General features: G+C 46.3%; 1 protein-coding gene and 1 pseudogene across 2 annotated transcripts in view; both read right to left on the bottom strand.

Moving 5' to 3' along the window:
* The window catches only part of LOC146799975 (uncharacterized), a 255,248-nt pseudogene that overhangs the window by 40,571 nt on the left and 191,923 nt on the right, over positions 1–22,754 (bottom strand). The gene's annotated exons all lie outside the window — the stretch shown is intronic.
* LOC146799976 (uncharacterized) overlaps positions 1–22,754 on the bottom strand; it is a 73,020-nt gene that overhangs the window by 35,846 nt on the left and 14,420 nt on the right. The window lies entirely within an intron of this gene.

Here is a 22,754-nt window from a genome sequence, read left to right as displayed (position 1 = left end):
CTCTGCAGCTGTCGAGAAATTGTTGAAGTAAAGCTGGATCTTCGTAGGTGGTTGTTTTGTTTTTATAAATTACTTTAAAGAAACATGGATGAATTAAACCAAATCTGGCATTCAGAGTACGTAGAGCAGGGTGCATAGCTAGGAAAGTCTTCCGTTAGTCTGCTGTAGTTTTCGCATAGTCCTGAGAGAAGAATAACTGAGAACCTTGCCATATTATGCACCGTTTGAGTTTAGCTGCTTGTAAGACTTTCAACAAATCCGTGAATTCCAAAAATTAAAGAATAACACCTCTCGGATTACATTGGATAGAGGAGTTCTGAGGTGGACGGCCAAGTCTGTGAGCTGTTGTATATTTAAAACCATATATTCTTAAGTTGTTACACCTGCCTCGGTTTTCAAGATTTTCCACGTGTTTCTGCAATTGTAGAATTTCCGCTTAGATGGGGTGAATCTGCTGAGAGGAGATTTGTAGAGGGGCCATTTGACGTTCCATTGAAATAATTTTATGGCCAAGAGTGGACCATTTATCTTCCAGGGCTTGTAAGTGTATGTTTGTTTCCTCCATATATGGTTTAAGAGCTCGGATCTCTTCTAGAAGTAGATCTAAGGATGTTGGTGGTGGAGATGCAGTCGGCGAAGGCAGATCTTTTTTAACTCTCTTGGTTGATGATAACACCGAAGAAGTTGGTATTTTAGGCGCATTTTTCCCATTTGGTGTGGAGGAATGTGGGGTAGAAGTATTAAATGTTGGCGATATGGTCGCCATTTCTGTGAGGTGGCTATGCATAGAATGATCCAAATCCTCCATATCCCCATGCACAACTGAAAAAGGATTTGAGGTATGAATTGTGGTGGATTTAGCACGTGGTGATGGAGTGGACGTTGAAGTTGCCTCTACCAGCCTTAATCCTCCCAATAGACATGTGCGTTGCACTAATAAAGAGGCAAAAGCTGCACGAATTTGTGACAAGTGGTGTATGACACAATATCGCAAGTAATAGAGATGACACAGAAATATAATATAATATCACAGTCTTGAAAGTTCACCAACTTCTCATATAACAAAAGTATTAGCAATGCTGACACAAAGTTATGAGATTTGGCTGTACACACTGAGAGGAAAAATTAAGTAAAAGCAGCAACGGATGATATTAATAAGTCCATTTATATTTGCCAAAGCACTGTAAACAACTAACTCCCCCTAGCTGCTCTCCTCAAGGCACTATCCTTTCTATTAGCGCTTGGACGCCTAAGGGCAGCAGTCGCGCTTAATAAAACCCCATTTCATTTAATTCATTTCAAATAGGAAATGCAAATAAAAAATTGATGAGAGCCAAAAATCGAATATAATGTTATAGTTCGGAAGGCTCACCAACTCTCATAAAGAGGGCATTAGCAAGGTTGCCACAATGTAATGAGACCTGGCCGTATACACAGAGGAACAAGCATTTGCAATGCAATAGGTCTCGCAGTTGTGAGAGTCTGAGCTATTGGCATTGTAAATGTCAATGCCTTTTATTTACGTGTTGGTTTCCAAAACATAAATAAAAGGCATTGTCATTTACAATGCCAATAGCTTACACTCTTGCAAATGCGAGCCCTGTTCATTGCAAATGCTTGTTACATTTGTCACAAGTAGGCCTGTATGCAAGCACGTGTGTTTTGGTGCCTTCTCCTCGGAAATGGACAGTGGAAAGGACACCCTCGCATCACGAGGAGACGCGGACCCGTTGGCAGCCAGTATCTGTAAGTCTCTGCATCACACTTTCTTGTTTAAGCACTTGAATGGCCACAATAACTTTGTCTGGCTTTTGTCGTGTGCATTGTGAAATACATTATTAAAGGAAAAACAATTGTGTTCTCAAATACAAGAGATCAGTGCGCGCGTGCAATGAGCCTGTGGTGTGAGTCAGGACATCAGATGTGAAACCACTTTCTGTGCTGTACCACCTGCTCACCTCAATTCACCCGGTGCATAAAGGCCATCGGAGGTAATGGGGGATGGGTGTGTTCGAGGCCGCTTTAAGTTAGTTTTACCGGCACAGAACAGCAGGCAGGTGTACAATATAATAAACGTGGGCGATATTCAAAGTGCAGAGCAAAATATACGGCCTGCCAAAAAGGAGCCTAAAATGTACGGTCATCAGAGGCTTGGCGAAGTTGGTGGCCCTCTGTAACAAGACCTACAAATGGCAAAGCCATTAGGCACATCCATCCATACACGTAACACATTACCAAATCTTGAGCAGGGGAAAAAATATTTTACTTTCCCATTAACCAAAAAACAAAACATGACTAAACTACACATTTCTCTGCTCCCCATACAAAACCAAAAGGCAATTCACAGTGGAATAATGGAAAAAACAGAACCAGGCGAAAAGGCACACAGATCAAGAAAGCTCTGAAATGCAACCATAGTATAATGCACTACAGAAATACTGACAGTGTAACATACCAAAACAAACAAAAATGACAACATGGAGACTTACTACCAGACTCTGTTGCTGCAGGTTTTTTTTCACGAGCACAAAATAGAGTGGAAATCCCAAATAGAAGCCATTGTATTGTGCCTCTGGTGTGGTGAGGTGTGGCTCTCACAAACAGTACACAGTAGAAACGGGAATAGGACGCATAAATTGACAAAGCTTGGTCGGGCTTTAGAAATAAGTGAAAACGATCCTACAAAGTTTGGGAGGTTTCCAAAAGAGAAATCCGGATTCGTGTCTGGTATCGTTTTTGAAAAGAAAACTGTAAAGAGATGAAATTGCTTCAATATGAAAAAAGAAATAAACTAATGGACCACGTGATGACAGAAATACGTGAAGAAATTATGTATTTTAGAGAAAGTTTTATTTGTCAAAATCAATTAAAACTACGCAGATAGTAAAGAGCAGGGCCTCCAAACGTCTGCAGAATAAAGAGAGAAAATGTATTTCTTTGACTGACATGACTGTAAGAATAAAAATAACCCCACTATTGAAATTGACCGACAAAAACTTTTCTTTCGACTTTAATTCCACTCATCAAGCAGCACAGTGTGTGAGGACAGCTACCAGAGCAGAACAAACACTAATATACGGTAAAACGAACCCACAGGCATACGTGTTGGGAGGAGGAAGGAGCTGGCATCACTACTGCCCTCGACAATGGTGCTTCGTGAGAGAACACAAAGCAGTACTAGTAGCACGAGAAGTGTTTTGCTAGAGGTGTTTAGAAGTTTGGTTAGAGATGGAATTTAGAATAAAGGGATATGAAAAAAGAAACCAGGAAGTGTGATGGAGGGAGGTAAGGAGTAGCAAAGGGATGAGAGAGAGTGAGATAAAGAAAAAGCAGATGGCGAGAAGAAGCGAGTAGGGGGATAAAAATAAAATGGGTTTGGCAAATATAAAAAAATTTTTAGTGGTCGCAAACCCCTTTATAGATGAGGAAAAGGTAGAGGATCGATGCGGGGTTATATCAGAGCTGCTGACTTTGGTACAGGGGAACCAGGGACAAATCTCGGCATCAGCTCAAAAGCCTGTGATTCTGGGTGAATCCCTTAATCTCCCAATGCCTAAAAATAACAAGGCAGCAGGAAAACCGAACAAGATGGATGTTAAATAGAGGCAGTTAGACTTGGAAGAACCAGGGTATTAGTGCTTCCTGAAAGTTTATCAGTCTTGCAACACCATGTCTCTTGGCAAAAGGCTAGGCATGGCCTTTGAGCTACAGGCGCCTGACTGGGGAGTTCCGCATAAATGGCCATGACCTTCTTTGTGGAGTGCATCATATCTGCGAAAAAACTGAAAATTATTGGCCAGGGAACGTAGTGACTCCTCCAGAAGTCAGAACAAAGCGAGATCATAGTAACTTTAAAGTAAGAACAAAGGGAGCTTAGTTCCTTGAGTATTCCTTTAAAGTTCTGCGTCATCAAATCCCTTGACACCAATGGCCCTGAACTGTTTGATAGCGCTGTGATGTTACCAATGACCTCTAGGTACTAAAAGTCAGGCCCGCCCAAGTAGTTAACTCTCCTTCCAGCAGATGAGCCCAGCGGAGATCACCAGAGAACAGGAGAGAATGTGCTGCCGGAAAGAAAAATGCTCTTTGATGTCACAGCTCAGCCTATAAATAATTAATTACAAATATGCCAGGAGCTGAAAGAGAAATCAATACCTTGGACTGTGTGGGAGGAGCAGAAGCAACATGCGGCCGCAGATGGGCGAATGCAACATGGGATCCGTGGATGGGATGGGAGGAGCAGAAAAAGCAAATGGGTGAGAGAGCGAAGTGAAAGTGATCGCGATAGGCCCGCCCAAGTAGTTAACTCTCTTTCCAGCAGAGCTCACCAGAGAAAAGGAGAGAATTTGCAGCCGGAAAGAAAAAAGCGGCATTTGTAAACAAGACAAGCCAGGCGGAGCATGGCGTGCGCGCGCGCTTGGCGGTGGCGGGGGAGCGCATTCCAGGCGGGGGAGCGGACCCTTTGAAGTGCGATGCCAAACGGATTGCATGGCGGCACGATGCGCGTGATTGTGCGCGTGCTCGCCATGCAATCCGCTTTTGGAGCACTTTTAAATTCCCCTTACTATAGTCTCGCTTTGCGATCGCTTACTCGATAGCAAGGCGAGACCTAAAAATAGCAGTAAGCAGTATTAAAAGTTAATTTGCATTAGCAGAGAAGTGCAGAGAGGAAATGCACGTTAAAAACTGGCAAAAAAGTCAAAATTGAGAGGTATTGAGGTAAGCCATATTTTTTCTCTGACTGAAAATAGAAGTGCAACGTTGCCAATAATGCGCCATTGGATGAGAGGAAACAAAATGGCGGCCTCAAATCCAGTCACGGAGATGCACCACACATTTCAAGTAAAAGAAGCATCATCGGGCTTACCACGACTGCAAACGACGCCATTAGGTTCCAGAAGTGTTCGGAAGGTAATTCCTGTGAATTTGAAGGTCACAGGGAGCCGACGCCGCCCGCCATAACAAAAATCCTCGAGTCTCGATCCGGAGCGGCGCTAACCAGCTGCCATCTTCTTCGGCGTCAGACCACACCCTCCAATAGCTGCTCTTTCTGGCCTGGAATTCCGGGGCGCGGTCTCGCCTCTTCTAATCACTGTTGCCTTCCCTCCTGCTGATTTCATTTGTGTAAACTTAGTCAGCTGTAACAAGTTGAGGCAAGCACTGGGCAATCGACCGCACCACAGACAAGCTAAGTGTAGTTTCTGGAGGTTAAAGCAGGCTCATGAACTGCAACTTTTTCTGTTCAACAAAATGAAGGGACACAAAAGTAAGTGTGATAAGGCTGTTGCTCCTAGAGGTGAGCAATCTTTCTTTTTTCTAAACGTTATAGGGCAAGAAATTACAATTTGACAGATAGTTAAATTTTTCGTTTTGCCACAGGCACAAGAAAAATCACACCTTTTAGGACGATTTACATTGAACATATCCTTAAGGCTAGGCAAACTTTGCATAAAACAGCAAGCGTTCTTTTCCTTTAAAATGCTACTTTGCATAGACGAAACAGCAAAATGTGAAGACCAGTTTATTGGCAGGACAAAATACACAAATCTCTAGTTACTGTGCTCTGGGACTGCTGCTTAACTCCCACAGCAGTTGTCATACCTTTACCCCAACGTGTCTCCCTCCTGCAGCCAATATTTCAAAACAGCACTTTATTTCCTCATCCCAGGATATAAGATACAGGACTTTGTTACGCCACTGGCAATCAAAAACCCTGGACCTCATTTCTTCTCGATCAACCCACACTGGATTCTTCACATGAAGCCACATAGGAGACGCCTTAGTACCTGGCTCTCTTCCCTTTAATGCTATAAAAGGAGAAACACCAGTGACAGAATGAGGCGTGACTCTGTGAGCCCACATCATCTTCCGTAACTCCTCTTTGCACGACAACCCATTAGCTAGAGAGAGTTGAATACATTCCATTACAACACGATTTACCCTTTTAACAAGTCCATTAGCCTGTGGAAGAAATAAAGCCACCTTGTCATGTTTGATTCCAAGTTTAGAAAGAAAATTTCCCATTTCAGAAGAAACCAACTGAACACCGTTATCAGTAACAATAACTCTAGGTACACCCTCTTCAAGAAATACTTCAAGAAATGTGATCACATAAGCAGTAGTGACTTGTCCCATGGATTTGCACGTAAACCATTTACTGTGGTAATCCACCAACACAACCAAGAACCAATGACTGGTGCCCAATTTGTCAATAGGACCTAATACATCCAATGCCAATTTATCCCATGGCTTCATAGGCAAATCCACACATCTCAAAGGAGGTTCTCTGACCACTTTTACTTTATCACTATTACTGCATGCATGAGAATCTCGTACTAAATTCTCCACGTTTCTGTCCATTACCGGCCACCAAAAAGATTGCCTCAACCTTCTCTTAGTTAAACTCCTTCCCAAATGTCCCTCATGAACAATTTTTAAAAATGTCGATTTCAACAAACTAGGGGGAACTATACGATCTCTTCTTAAAACTGGATCCCCTTGCACACTAAACTCATCTCCCACAGTCAAATATAGCTTAATCACTCCTCACGGCCATTAAAATCCTTCCAACAACCCATAACGAGCTCCATCAACACCTTATACTCCTTACTATTTTGTACTGCCTCCTTCCACTCTTCTTGTCCAACTGCAAACTCACCATCAACACTAACCACTTGATCCTCCATAACTTGCATACATGAATCATCCTCCACTGGCATCCTAGACAAACAATCCGCAATAACATTCTTGTTGCCACAAACGCACTCTACCACTAAATTGTAATCTAGCACAGATAAAAGCCACCTTGAAATATGAGGAGTTACACTTCCATCTAGACCACGACCCCCTTTAAAAACATGAATAAAGTGGTTTGTGATCAGTCTTCAAAACAAAAGGCAAACCCCACAGGTAATATCTAAAATGTGCCATCCCCCAGCAACAGGCTAAAGCCTCCTTATCTATGGCTGAATAAGATATTTCGGCTCCTTGTAACCTACGTGAAGCAAAACCTATAAGTTTCTCACCTTCCTCAGACATCTGCATTAGAACTGCCCCAAGCCCAACATTGCTTGCATCAGAAATTAAAATGGATTTTCTATTGGGCTCAAACTGTCCCAGAGATGGAGCACGGGAAAGAAATCTTTTCACACTAGCAAACACATTTTCACATTTGTAATTCCATTCGAACACACTTCCTTTCTTAAGGAGGAGTCTCATTGGTTCTACGAGATCTGCAAAGTTTGGTACGAATTTAGAGCAATATTCAGCAAGCCCTAAGAATGATTTCAACTGTTCTTTATTATTTGGGCATGGAGTGTCTTCTATAGCCTTTACAATGCTACCTTTGGGTCTAATACCATTAACAGATATTTGATGACCTAAATAATTGTCTTCTCTTAGTCTTAATTGACATTTTTCGTTTTTGATAGTTAATCCATGGCTAGCAATTCTTTGCAAAACGTTCACCATTAATTAGACATGTTCTTCAAAGATTATCAGTGGCAGGGCAACATTATAAATTAAAGGCATTCCCTTTCGATCTTAGATCAGCACCTCAAATTTCACTAAGAGGCTATCACCAGTCGCTGCTTTCTCGGATGACAGGGTCACCAAGTTTACCCATACTTGGATGATTGGCTCGTCAAAACTCCGTCAAAGGAAAAGGCAAAGGTTTCTATGACGTGCTGCATCAACCCCTTTCAGAACTTGGGTCTCACGCTGAACAAGGAGGCATCATATTTAGAACCCCAAATGAAGATACAGTTCCTGGGAAAAGTGTTTCCATCTATTGAAAGAGCAATAAATCTCCAAGCCATGACAGAGTCTATCTGCAAAGCAATCATTCCCACTAAGACAATACAAGTCCCCGTTAGGCTTGATGTCGTCCTGTATAGGCCTCATCCCTTTTTGCAAGCTTCAGACAAGATTTGAAAAGAATTGGGCACTCCATGGAAACAGCTCATGGGACAATATAGTCCAAGTCACAGGACAACCGAAGCAAGCACTGTTATTGTGGAGCAGCCCAACAAATCGAAAACCAGGTCTCTTTCCTAACTTTAACAGAAACATTGTACTGCAAACCGATTCATCCATGGTTTGCTTGAGACAGCATCTTAAATCACTAGCAACCAGAGGTCTTTGGTGAGTTGCAGAAAAGATGTTTCAGACCATATATTGGAGCACATATCTATAGCATATAGGAGTTCCTACTAAGAATAGGAGGTCAGGAGGTTGTAATCAGAACAGACAATATGTCAATGGTCTACAAAGCCCAGCAGGGGAGAACATGGTCCTGACCCCCTCTCAGAAAAGGCTCAACTACTATGTTACTGGGACATTTCTCACAAGATCAACATTGCTGTGGACCATCTGCTATGATTGCAAATCGATCAGGGTAATGCATTCCTCAAATATACTGCCACGAGTGGGAACTATACCAGGACCAAGTTGATTACAAACTGCGACAAAAGGGTCAAATCACGACTGATCTGTTCACCACACAGAGGAACAAGAAATGCCACTCCTTCCGAAGCTGATTTTGGGGCCATGAGTAAATGCTCTTTCGACCAGCTGGTCCAAAATCTTTGCTTGCGCCTTTCATCAGTTTTCCCTCACTCCAGGGTGTTGAAGGGGATACTTGATCATTGCTTAAACTGGTACAGTGAATTTCTGCGGCTGTCTGCATACCCAGCCATTTGACTGAAACTGCACTCTAGACACCACAGGGAGATACCGCTCCATGACCCAAAGTTGTTAACCATTACAGAATGGCACCGGACCACTTAGAGTTCGGCCACTTGGATCAAGCACAAAACAGTAAGAACACCCTAGCACAGCCACGTCCTCCGGCAACTACAAATACTTACAACACCAGGTGGAAACATTTCAGTGGTGCAAGAGCCAAGTTTCTTCAGCTTCACCTACAACCGCATCAAATAGTCTCAAACTTGTTGGATCTGGCTAAGAGTGAATTTAAATATTCTTCAGTAAGAGTTCATCAATGGCAATATCAAGATTCAGAAGAACAGAACTGTTGTCATCTGCTCTATTGTCCGAAAGAATCACAAAGTAATTTATGAAAGGACTTTTAAGGGCATTTTCACCTGTATGACGTTTTCCAGTTTGTTAGGAGCTCAACACTGTTGTCAGCCAGTTAATGCAAACTCCCTTTGAACCAATACACAGTGCACTTAAAATGAATCTCTTGGAATACTGTGCTTCTCCAAGCACTAACATCAGCAAGGAGGCTTTGTGAAATGCAAGCGTTCACTATCTTTTTCCCTGTTCACAAATGAAAAATGTATTCTGAGAGCCAGTCCCAAATCCATACTCATTTCCTACTGCACTTAAATGAATATGTCATTCTACAATCTTCTTAAATCAATCTATGTCAGCAGAAAGACTATTACGTTCATTGGACTTATACAAGTGCCTCAGGTTTTACTCTCATAAGACAACCGACATACGTTCATCAGAGCAGATGTCTTTTGGACAGCAAGAAGATGTTGTCCGCTGACCTAACAAGGGACAGAACATTGGCCCTCAGCCTGCACTTTCCTTCTGTCACACCAAGGCCAAGTGTCTGCTCCAGGGAGGGCGCATTCCACCAGGAGCATGACAACAACAGTGACACTCTATCCTGGTGTGCTCTAGTGAGACATCTGTCATGCGACCACCTGGAAGAGCAAGCACATGTTCACAAAGCACTATTGCTTAGATGTGGATGCAGAAGCTGACGCAGCAGAGTGAACGGCAGTGCTCATAAACATACTTCAATAAAGATGAGCCTTCTTCCGGTTTTTTATTATGTATTATTTTGAATATGTACTCAAACATGTGAATATATGAAAGATCCGATGAGGGAGGAGAAAGTTACCTACCAATAACTCGAGTTTTCCAGCTTTGAAATCTTTCATATATTCACATGCGACGCTCCCTCCTCCCCGGTCAGAGGCTCATTTATTACATACTCTTCTGAAGCTTGTGCTTTGAAATCTTTCATATATTCAAATGTGACGCTCCGTCCTCCCGGGTCAGAGGCTCATTTATTACATACTCTTCTGATGCTTGTGCTTTGAAATCTGAGCTATGGTCGCCTCTGGTGGGAACAGAAGTATTGACACTTTCATCTCACTGCCTGAAGTTTGGATTGTTTGAAATGGGGGTGGATGTGCAACTAAACAAGCATTTTTGTTCAGGCTGGTGTCCATTTTAACAATGTTTACTGCTATTTAACTATACTGCAGATGCCCAGGGTGTGAATACATGAAAGATTTCAGTGCTGGAGAGCTGGGGTTACAGGTAACTAAGTTCTTGCATCAGTGGTATCAAAGTGAATCATACATATATGTGCAGATGGGTTCCTGTTACAACATGAAATGATGTGGTTCCGCATATGCGCAGTGAGCTGGTCTTCAACCCTGAGCAGCCTTTTACCTGGTTTCTGCCACAAGAATCTGTGTCAATGCCCGCTCCAGTCAGCAAGGTGAAAGGAGGATTTCTCTAATGGAATAAAAAGTATGGGAAGCCAGAGCACATGCGTTGCTGTGCATGAGCCAAAACCTCGCCCCACCCCCATGCCTCTTCTCGCCATTTTCAGAGTTTGAAATTAGCAGTAGTGTTGGAGCCCAAGCCACCGAATCTACCGCACCGACTTCTTACTGTGCCTTATAGGCACCTGGCCGTGTCCCTGCATTTCCTACATATACACTAAGAGCCAAATCATTGACCGTCGAGCCGGACAATTCATCATACAATAATCGGAGCCGGGGGAGGGGGCACTGCAGGTTCAGCGTCTCTTCAGAGCTTCTGCTGCTGGCAATCCCTGAACCCTTTTTGTTAACAACAAGGTATTATACTGTAATAGCCGTAATATATAAAGGTTTAAATATCCAACTGTACTTATGATGCCTCCACAGTATCAGCTACCAATGTGTGGCTATATTCTGATGGGGGGATGAGTTTTATGAGAACAAAAACAGTACATACATTTAATATGATTCATATTCTACATATATATACTATAACTCTTGGCATGGCCCTCTGTGTGCCATACAAATATTGTTCATGAGGCACTAAAAGGTTTAAACAGTGCTATGTGGTAAAGTAAAAAAGCGGTCCATTTCTCAGAATGGAGGAAAAGCAACCTTTACCCTTCTGATGGGGATTCTGAACCAACACGGAAAAGAGACTAACACCAGTGACTATCTATGTTTGAAAATTAAATATCTCCTGATCCTCTATTCCAGAGCCCTCACCTTGTCTGACTTTATTCAGTGGCTGCTCCTCCGCTAAGGCGAAGGAGCGTCGCCCCACTGCTTTAAAACAGTGCAATGGAAAAAATAAAATAATAACAGAAGTTATTATCCTTTTAATTTTAGTATTCCAGTTGCCGCCAGGTTAAGGTGGGGCTGGGCTACTATGACCCAGAGGGAGGAGTGGCTGCTGCCGCACCTAAAGTGCACATGACTGTTTGGCCGGCCATCGCGGGCTAGCCAAACAGACATGCACACTTTGCATATTCTCCATCCAGGCTGTATGCTGTGGCTCCCACTCCCTCTGTGAGCGCCGAACCACGGTGCTAAGACCAATCACTATGCTGCTATCAGCAGCGTCGTTATGGGCTAAGGGAGTCTGGAAGCCTGGGTGCTTCCTGTTCGGGTTGCTGCGAGGAGAGGCGGAGGCTGTTGACGGCGACCAGCAGGTAAGTTTTATTTTTTATTAATTTCCCAACCCTCCCCCTACCTTCCCCTACTACCGTCTCAAACCAACCGCAACTGACTTTGTGCCATACTTTAGTAGGATCACATCGACTCCTGTGGAATGGTATAGCTGGAAAACCTAAAATATAGACACATCAAACTTTGCTTTTGGAGTTACCAATATTCTACGGTTTATCACAATTTTACAGAGGCCATCCAGTAGACACTGGGATAGCCACCGCCGCCTGCCAGCGGGAATGCCAGGCAACCCCCTCCACCTGTGAGGTTTCTCACTGTGTCTATCACCCCACCTTAAGCACACAAAGACTCAGCTACAAGGCCGCAGTACAGCTACCCCTGGCTCAAGGTCCGTCTGACACTTGGGCCAGAAGAGGGACGCGATAAGGGGAAATAGGCTCTCCCAGGACTCCAGTAGTCAGTAGAGTGTTACCATAATGTCATGGATCCTTAACACAGGTCTGAAGGCTATCCCTAACTCTACCACTGCTCTTTCTCCCCCTCTGGGTATGAGGAGGCACAATAGACGAGGCCTTTTATTAGGCTGGCGATTGGCTAGGACTGTGTTCTCCACATTGCAGCCTCTGCTATTTTATGGCACTATAGCAGCTTGGTCCTCCGAGCTTACATAATTAAGCGGCACGGGAGGGGGACACACACATAGCACCACCCATCGAGGGCGGTCCGGATGGTTGACGCTGCCTTCAAGAACATTGGTCGGCAGCACAAAAAGGAGAGCCGGTGTTTGTTCATCCCTCCCAGAGGAGAGGGCACTCCGTAGGTGCCGCAGTTACAGCGATCAACGTCGCAGGCCGGAACTCCCAACCCCGCCCTTCCCCTAAAGCGAATCACCACACACCACCACCTTCGCTCGGCAGCTAAGGATGGTGTACCACCAAACCACACAGGCCTCACCTCCATCTCCACTCAGTGCATGGGTGGACCGCTATCGGTCAACAATCAAAGGTATCCCCCCCCCAACGCCAGATGACCAAGAGCTTGTTTGATCCTCAACTAGAGGACGGATAGTTGGACGGATAATTGGGGAGAAGGCGGCTGGGCCACAGAGCCACTAGAAGAAGCGGCCATTTCCTTCGGTGGTCGGCCACGCCACCCAGAATTGCACATTTTTAATAATATCCACATTCTCTTATTACGGATTAATGAAAAGGGACACGTTTTAACAAAACCTCGATCTCAGTTACTATATATCACAAATTATAAACAATGATGAAGTGTAAATAAAGTCAAAAATTATTTACATTCAACAGCTATAGTCAATATAGATTAACACAGGTGGACTTGACCCCTATTTTTCTAAATCTAAATTTTGTGTATTTTCCTGTGATTTATCAATATTTTTTCAGTTAGGTTAACTTTAGGCTTCAGTGATGTCCGTTTTTGTTGTCATGAGGATCAAGATCATGTGAAATCACTTCCTAGGATACAGGGTTGGAGAGCATATACCACTTCCTAGGATGTCGAAGGGTGTGTGATGTCACTTCCGTTACCACTGGCAATTTCGTGAACTGCCATCTCCCTTCTCCATCCCTACTTTCCTATCAATGACATAACTTTGCTGAGAAGATCAAACTGTGTTATTTTACCAAAAGCTGGGGATTTGTGGGCCCGGCTAACCTCTTTTGTGCTTCTTCACTATCATAGAAGGTTTTCATATCCCCGAGTCATACAGGGGTGTAGTTTTGGGGCAGGGGTGGTTAAAGAGTTACACCCCACAAATAAATAGTTGGCTGCAGGTTTTTTAAGTCAGGTAAGGTGATGTGTTCGTCGCATTTCACTTGCGACTTTTAAATACACATGCAGACAAAAACACACACACTGTCACCCCTGTTTTAAAGGTCTAAATAATTTTATTTTACAGAATATTTAGTTTTCAGTACCCCTCACAATCCACGCTCCTCGCCCTTCCTACTGCTCCTTAAGCCACCTTCCTGCCCTGCTTCTCATATAATGTATTTTACCCAGTGCGGTTGTTGGGAAATCTGAAGATCACATCCCCTCAAATTTACTGACCAAGTTACACCCCTGCACACGAGGTAGAAACATGCCACACTTCTGAGAAATGTGAACGTAGACCTGTGTCACATCAACAGCATAAAGACTATACCTTACCTGCAGAAGCATGTCTGGTTGTGCTGTACAAACTAGAGACTGTACCATCCAGCTGTGACAGAGCAGTGATAATGGCAGACATTACAGCAGGACAAGGACACCCAGCTCACTGGCACATGCGCAGAAATGGTACTCAGTGCATTAGATGCTGTTACAGGGCATGCTGTACTGTGTGGTGTGTTTCTTATTTGCATGTGCAGGCCACCTCTTAACGCATGCACCAATGAGCAGTGTCTCATTCCTGCGCACACTTTCGGACGCAACTGACATGCGCATGTGCTTTTGTGCTGGGTATCTTTTCTGCGCAGGCTCAGTAAGCTGTCCTGTCATGAACATGTCCTGTTTGGTCTGGCTCTAAAATGAACCAGGCTGGGACATAGTTGTGGGGGATAAAGACAGCCTGGAAGGTAGTAGACTGCTTAGTTCAGGCCTGAGGACTAAGAACTGGATGGCACATGCCCTGGGCAAGTTGTAGGTACAGAAACCTAATGAGGCTTTTTAGGCTAACCTCAGTGGAATAGTTTAGTTTCTTACTTGTGAGTTCTTATAGAAACCAAATCACAGTTAGTTAACATACATGTAGTTGAATTCTGGGTAAACACCTTCTAAACACACTGCTGCTGAATCTGCATTAAGTGAAGTCTCAGTAGAGGCAACAACAAGTGTTATTGAATCGGACTGGGAACTCTCAGACACACAGGCCAGGTGACCTGGTATTTGGAGAGGTTCACTTGTCTCACCGTAACTCATATGGAAAAAAGACAAACCTTTCTAGTGGATTGTGCCTGAGCAAGTGTGGGAAACCTAGATTAGTTAATCCCAGGTTATCCTACCGCTGAGAGTGGTTACCTCTGCAATTGGAGACATGACCCCCTCTTTGAAGGGCTTGCTCTAGGGGCGTGGCCAAGATGGCGGTGGAGCGGCAGTGACTTTCAAGAACTCCACTCGCCAAGGCCGAATAAAGCTATAATTAGGGCACCTCAGGACCCCCAAGCAGGCACACAGGGTGCATGTACCTTAGTTGGTGAGCGGTGGAGGCAAACGAAAGCCGAGCGACCGCGGCCTTCGCAGAGAGCTGATGGGACTAGACAGGTTGCCGGCCTGCAGCCGATCATAAATCCTGGATGACTTGAGGAGGAGGGAACATTGAGGAGCTAGCTGGCAGCTCCCACTGCAACGGAGGTTTACCCACAGAGGAAGCGGTCAGGTGGCAGGGCGAAACCATACAGCTGGAGAAGCGGCGGAAGTACGAGCTGTCATGCAGCAGAGCCCAGACCTGTGAGCGAATCACCGGAACCGCGACCAGTGAGCCCGCGTCCGAGGCTGCACAAGTGTGGCTGCAGCGGCACGACTATCGAGCAGGAGACGGAAGTACGGGCCCAGTGGACACAGAGGACACTGGGCAGCTTGAGCACTGAACACCACGAAGGGGCGGCTTTATATGCTGCGGAGGTGAGTGGGGGTGAGCGGGCGGGGCAACGTGAGGTGCCTGCCCGCATCGGGACCCGCAGAGCCTTGGAATTTGAGCTGTGGACTGCCTCGCGATCTGGCTGCATCGATCCCGGGTGAGGCAGTTTAGGGGATCCCTCCGGGACAGCCGGTCTGTAACAGTGACGAAGGCAAACAGGGCCGTGATTGCAGCCATGGTGGGTGAAACAGGCCAGACTGGCGGCACAGAGCCTGGGGCTGAATGTGAGCCCACGGGAAGGGCCCACCAGCGCCCAGAGAACAGAGCATTTGAGCTGGGATTGAGGATCGGCAGTGATGCGGCACAGTGTTCTCCGGAGCGAGCTGGGCAAGTTGGGCCCTAGAAGTAAGAAAGCTTACAGAGAGAGCAACAGGCTGGTGACAGGCGGCACATGCGTATGGCCAGATAATTGCTCTCATTGGCAAAAATACCTGCACCCAGTGCATACAGACGGACTAGGCGATGCACAGGTGCACCTGACAGAGTGGCGAGGCCTGAGCCCTAGACCGGGGAGGGACTCCGGAGGTTCCAGCTGGTGGCGGGCACATGCACACTAACTCGCTAAGGAGGGCCCGGAGCCGGGTTGGTCGTCGCACCCGGACCTAAGGGCAGTGGCCCACCAGGATGTCCAACCACAGGACAAAAAAAGACCCTACGATCTAAGACCTACTCCACAAACCGAATTGCAAAAATACAGAGCCCAGGGGTCTGAACAACTATCGGTTGAGTGACCAAACACTGGAGTCGATCACGCAGTGCTTACAGCTCTTTGGCACACTCAGAGAAATGTTGCGGCCCTCAGGCAGGATGTTGTCTTGGATATCAAGCAACTCAAGAATGATGTCCAGGAAATTGGAGACCGCGTGGACTCCCTGGAGCAAGCAGGTGACCACAGGGATGAAGAATTCACGGAACAAGACCAAGAGCTACTAGAACTCAGGGACTGCATTGAGCACCTACATCTGCGCCTGGAAGACCTGGAAAATGGCTCGAGGAGGTCCAACATCCGTCTTAAAAGGGTGCCACTCCAAGCGGACAGTGGGGAATTGGAGGCCTGGGTAGTCTGCTTCTTCAGACATGCCGCTCCAGAGCTCGGATATTGCGAGATTATACTCGACCGTACGCACCGGACTGGGAGGCCAGCGTCGAATCCGGGACAACAAGAAGATATCCTCACCTGCCTTCACTCGTTCAGACAGAAAGAGGTCATAATAAAGGCCACTAATGATAAGGCAACCACCGCTTTGGAGGGCCACCTGGTCGGAATATACCAGGACCATTCGCCTCTCACCCTTCAGCGGCGCAGGACTCTGAGGCTAGCCACCAATTTTTCAAGAGAAAAATTAATTTGCTACAAGTGTGGGCACTCCTTCAGACTGTCCTTTGTCTGGAATAAGGAACTGCGGTCAGTGCGCTCCCTGAAGGAGGCCCAGGAGGCGCTTGGTATGGACCTGGAGGAGGTGGAAGCAGAGGTCCGCCGCCCGGAAGACATTTAATGTCAGGGACAGTCGAGTCCGAGAAGGCGCAGGAGGACCGGAAGAGGGAAACAAACAAAACGCACCCTACCGAGCAGGAGCGCCAGAAAGAGAGAGAAGACCTGCTCCGTCAACTACAGAACAGACACCGAGGACTAACAAAGATTGATCTGAACCAGCCGGTTGAATGTACGTGCCCCAGGTAATATGAGGATGGGGCCCCAAGGACATACGAAATCGGCATGAGCTATGGGGCTCCCATTCCCCAATTGTCGACTGGTCGTTGGCCACAAGTACCCAAACATGTTATTGTGTGTCAATGAGGGATTCCCTCCTTGCTCTTTCATTTTCTCAGTTTTGCCACTCTTTCAAGGTTTGTTCACATACTTGCTTTCTATACTCCTTTCCTCTACCTCTTTTTCTTCTGCTGGAGGGGATTTCTTCTCCTACCGATGCCACAGGGGGTGAGGCTTTGTAGGGAAATGGCGGGGCTACACCCAAACAAGGAGGGAAACACTGTTCACATGGAGGGAGGTCGATATTAGGTACAGGGGTCGCTCCTATTCCATATGGCTCACTACGCAAACACATGGGGCACTATGACACACCCGACACACCTGATGGAACAATGGGAGACAAGCGACACGAGACCCAACGGTTCTGGGCTGATGGGGACAGGTGGAAGATATTTCGGGGCATTTCGGTCTATGAGTCAGGTTTCCACATAAGGTCTGGTTTGGATTGGGAGCGGAGGGGGAAGAGTCCCTATTTTGGCGCAACCCCAGACACGGATCCCTGCGTGCCCCCCAGGATAATACTATGTCCACGATTACGGCCAAGATACAGAGTTTCAGTGTCCGGGGACTTAATACCCCTGTTAAGTGGCGTGCACTACTCACACTGCTTGGAGATGAGGGCTGCGATATTTGCTTATTGCAAGAGACCCACTTAATGCGCGCTGAAAGCCTCCGCTCCAAGTGGTACAATAGACAATATTTCTCCTCAACCAACTGGAAGAAGGCGGGTGTGACCATTCTCATAGCTTCCCACTTCCTGGGCACTGTAAGGGAGGTACACGCAGAAATTCCGGGCAGGATGTTAGCATTGCGCATACAGGTGGAATCCCACACCTACACCATAGCCTTCATATACAGCCTTAACGAACACCAGGAGGCTTTCCTCTGGGATACGTTAAATGTGGTTGGGGACTCGCAAGACGAGGACTTAGTGCTCGGGGGAGTTTAACTTCGAACAGGGTCCACAGCTGGACAGGTCCGTGACGTGAGTGGGTCATTCGGGATCTCTCTCAGAATCTATGCTCCAGAGACTTGGGGAGATGGGACTGACAGATGCTTGGAGATATGGCAACCCTACAGCCCGAGAATACACCTTCTTCGCAGCGACGCATCAAACTTATGCGAGGATAGATTTGTTCTGGGTTTCCCCACGGGTTAAGGGCTGCATCCAGGAAGTAACGGTGGGGACTGGGGCCCTGTTGGACCTTTCCCCAATTGTGCTGGTGCTACGCCTACCGGGGGGACCACCCCGCCAGCGGTCGTGGAGGCTCAACCACAAGTTACTCACATACGACTAATATTGCTAACATACGGGCAGCGATCCACGATTACCTAGAAAATAACGATGTCGAATCGGTCCCACTTCACCAGGTCTGGGGTGCCCTGAAGGCGGTCATACGAGGCAGGTTATTGTCTATCGCAGCGGGGCTCAATAAGGACAGGAGGCATAAATGAGAGCTACTCGAGGCACAAGTCAGGGAGCTAGAAGATGTTCACCGTTGCACGGGGCGGTTCAGACACGAAGACAACTTAATACTGCACGAAGACAACTTAATACTGCACGGAAACAACTGAAGGCGCTGGACTGATCGCGCGGAATATGCACTAAGCAGCGCTACTATGAAGGGGGAAACAAGGCCGGGAAATTGTTAGCACACCTCCTGCTGTCGCATACGAATGTACAACGCATTGCTTGTATAAAGAACCCCCGCAGAGAGCTTCTCCAGGGGATGAGGACACTGTGGCGGAGTTTGAGGCCTTCCACACCACACTGTATACGGCAGAACACCTAGACGTGACAGCCGCAGAGGACTATGTCCGACAGGCACCAGTAGCATCCCTCCCCCCGACTGATGCAGAGGCTATGGACGCGGACATCTGTTAGGAGGTCTTGCGAGCCATACAAAAGCTCACAGTAGGAAAGGCACCAGGGGGGATGGATTCCCAGTAGATTTTTACAAAGCTTTTGCCCCTGAGCCCACTCCCTTCTTGGTCTGCCTTTTTAACGCTTTCAGTGATATGGGCTCTAAACCCCCCCCCCCCACAGTGGCAATGGCAGAGGTAGTGGTGATACTGAAGCCCGGGAAAGATCTGTTTGAGTGCGCCTCATACCGTTCGATTTCTTTACTTAATGTTGATCTAAAGATATTCACTTACATACTGGCGGCACGGCTGGCTCCACACATGCAAGGCCTGGTGGACCCAGACCAGTCAGGCTTTATCCCCGAACGCAGCTGTAGCGAGGGAACTTACTGGACATAACCTAGCACAACCAACAACCTACGTTACTTTTATTGGTCGACGCCAAAAAGGCGTTTGACCGGGTTCAATGGCCATACCCAAGACACGTCCTGGGCAGGTTTAGGGTTGGGGAACGCTTCCAAAGATGGGTGCAGTGCATATACCAGGCACCGTAAGCGCTTTTTAAAGTAAATGGGATAGCTTCCCGACCAGTGGGGATAGGACGAAGGACTCGCCAGGGGTGTCCACTCTCCCCCTTACTCTTTGCGCTCTATATGGAGCCATTTGCAGAGTAGGTCTGACAACTCTAGACGATCACGGGGATCCGTATGGGAGACAGGGAGCACAAAACATCCCTGTATGCAGATGATGTGGTGTTATTTCTCAAGCAGCCGACGATGTCCCTTCCTCCCCGGTTGGAGTAATTCACAACATTCAGTGGGGTCTCGGGCTTCAAAATCAACCTAAAAAAATGCAGGCTCTTAGCCTTAACCTCTCCCGAGCGATGCAGGAGCAACTGAGACAGGTCTTCCCTTTTGCATGGTCACAAGGAGGTGTCCTTTACTTTGGGCTACAGATCTTTCCCACGGTGGAAAGGACGGTCAAGGCCAACTATTCCACCTTGCTAGACGAAATATGGCAGGAGCTACTTTGCTGGAAGAAACACACCATGTCCTGGCTGGGCAGGCTAGTGGCCATTAAAATGACCCTTCTGCCCCGCATTCTTTATGTGATGCAGACGCTACCACTATGCCCACCACCTCGGATATTGGCGCGATTGCAACACCTAATTGGGAACTTTATCTGAGAAGGGAAAAGAGCCTCTATGGCATGACACAAAACATTTTTTAGTCAGGCAGACGGGGGACTTGGGGTCCCACACTTAGTGAAATACTTCCAAGCAGCGCAATTGCGCTATATGATTGAGTGGTATAAACTAGAATCTGAAAAACATTGGTGCTTTATTGATCGCAGCGTTGCAGGGATGCACATTTGGAAGGTCCCATGGCTGCCCAAACGACAGACCAGCAGGAGCTTACATATCACCAGTGCTGAAGGCAACTATTGGGATGTGAGACAGAGTACAGGAGACCAATGGCCTTTCAACCCCCCGTCTCCCTGCTGACCCCTTCATAGGCAACCCAGACTAACCCCCTCCCCTCCCCCCCCCCAGCGCTGGAAGGGAGTGGGTATCTGAAATGGCAAGAAGTCAACTGTAAAAGGATAGGTGACTTATTTGACGAGAAAGAGATCATGAATTTCGCTGAGTTGGTATCCGGCTTTGGACTCCCCAGAGACACTTATTGACAATACTTAGCGACACTGGGTAACACAACCGCATGTGCAACCTCATGCTAGCCTCCCTCTCACAAAATTTGAACTATGGTATATCACACGCACATCGGACAAGCACCTGCTCTCAGACATTTACTCCTTCCTTAATAAGCCTAAACACAGCGGTAAAACCCCAGCGCAGCGTAGATGGGAATCGGAGTTGGAGCGGGAGTTCTCCCATAAAGAATGGCAAGACATCATTCACAGAGCCAGCATCTCCTCTTGCAGCACAGCAGGAAAGGAAATGTTTTTAAAGATAGCTCACCATTGGTACTATACTCCGGTTAGGCTTGCAAAATGGAAACCCGGTGCCAGTGATTTATGTTGGCGTAACTGTGGGCAGCCGGGTACGCTTACCCATATTCTTTGGCAATGCCCAAAAATACAGCCTTTTTGGAACTCAATCCTCCAGGAAGTTGATTCCATCCACTACACCGAAATACCCAGATTTCCCAGTTATAACCTGCTGGGACTGCCCAATCCCCTGACCTACCCCCTTAAATCATGCATAGGAAGAGCCACCACTTTAACCCTAGGAGCCGCCTAACAGGTGCTACTATCTAGGTGGGGAACTGATGAGGTCCCGACTAAATTAGACTGGTTGTATCGGATATGGGAGATAGTGGGCATGGAAAAGATTACAGCTGGCTTGACCCGCACTCTCCCCAACTTCGATAAAACATGGGGTACCACCATCGACTTTCTTTCCTCCGAATTTGTGGAACTTCCTTGCCCACGATACCTGCAAGTCCTCAAACTCTCCAGCACGCAGTCCCAGACCAGCGACCAACCCCAACTAAAAGATTAACCCCTCCTGTGGCTACTTGTAAGCCAAAGGATAACCCGCTCCCCGCTTCAGGTACTATTTTTCCTCACTCCTCTTTTCATTTATCTTGTCTATTGGTTCTCTTCTTTCTACCTCTATTGAATGTTATTTCAGTATTGCTCCCCAACGGCCTTGAGATGCAGGTGGCGGCTAATGTTAATCTATGCATCTTCAAAATCAATAAAAAGATGTAAACCATAAAGGGCTTGTTCCTTTGTGCAGTATTCAGAAAATATTGGGTATCTTGTAGAGAACCATGTAGGTATGACAAAATGAAGCTGCTTTTCAATACTGTTTGCTGAAAATGTTTCTCAGATTTTTCCTGTCCTATCCAATCTAACCACTATTTAGAATTTTAGACTTACATAATATCAGATACGAATGCCCTCGTTCTGAGTTTGTGGGAGAAGTAGGTGCTATCAATCACATCTGGTGATAACGAAGCCCCTGGGTACATTACTTCTCTGGAGTGATAAATAGCCCTTATTCCGAGTTGGGGGAATAACATGCTGATTTTTTTGCATTCTTTTCCTTGTTAAATTTGCATGTTCCCTGTTGGGGGAACAGACAGCATAAATTAGGCCATTTGGAGACCGAAACCCTCCTTTAAAGTTTGGTAGGTGGCCCAATGTTTATAAGGGTGGCAGAAGTAGTAACTTCCACTGTCCTGGCAGACTACCACCCACACTATTTAAAAATCTGCAACAGTCTGGCTGAGAACTCTACGTCTTCAAAGGAGCAGTCATCATATTGCGTCCTCTGCAGGCACTGAATGTTTGCCATGTTTCATGCGGCCCCTTATGAAACATTTTTGTTTCGAAAAAATATAAACTCTCAAAGCAGGAGTTTGTTTTTGTAAAACAACAAAATACTGGCCCTGACAGTCTGGGAGTTTTCTCCCTGGGCGTGGGAGACATTTTTCTTTTTTACTTTGGATCTGCCAGGCCTTGCCTGGTGATCCTAAAAAGGGAAAATTGTACAGCAGACTCTTTGCTGTATATAGACCCATTGCCCCCAAGTCCATAGGTGTAATTAACCACCAGCAGGGGTACCGACAGCGAAATCATGATGGTCCCCCGACTCTAAATAGTGTGAACAGACCAGACCATCAGTTTGGTGGACATTTGTGTCAGAACACCCTGTTAAGCAACTTCTAAATGAGACTTCCAGTTCATTATTTTACTGTCCACAAAAAAGTCTAGAAAGCTACAGAGAACAGTTGAATTTAACATAAAAAAATCCTTTCACATAATCTCCCAA

This window comes from Triturus cristatus, chromosome 8, assembly GCF_964204655.1.
Source record: "Triturus cristatus chromosome 8, aTriCri1.1, whole genome shotgun sequence".
In the NCBI taxonomy this organism is placed as follows: domain Eukaryota; kingdom Metazoa; phylum Chordata; class Amphibia; order Caudata; family Salamandridae; genus Triturus; species Triturus cristatus.
The sequence above is the reverse complement of the archived record's forward strand: the minus strand, read 5'-3'. Positions and strand labels throughout refer to the sequence as shown.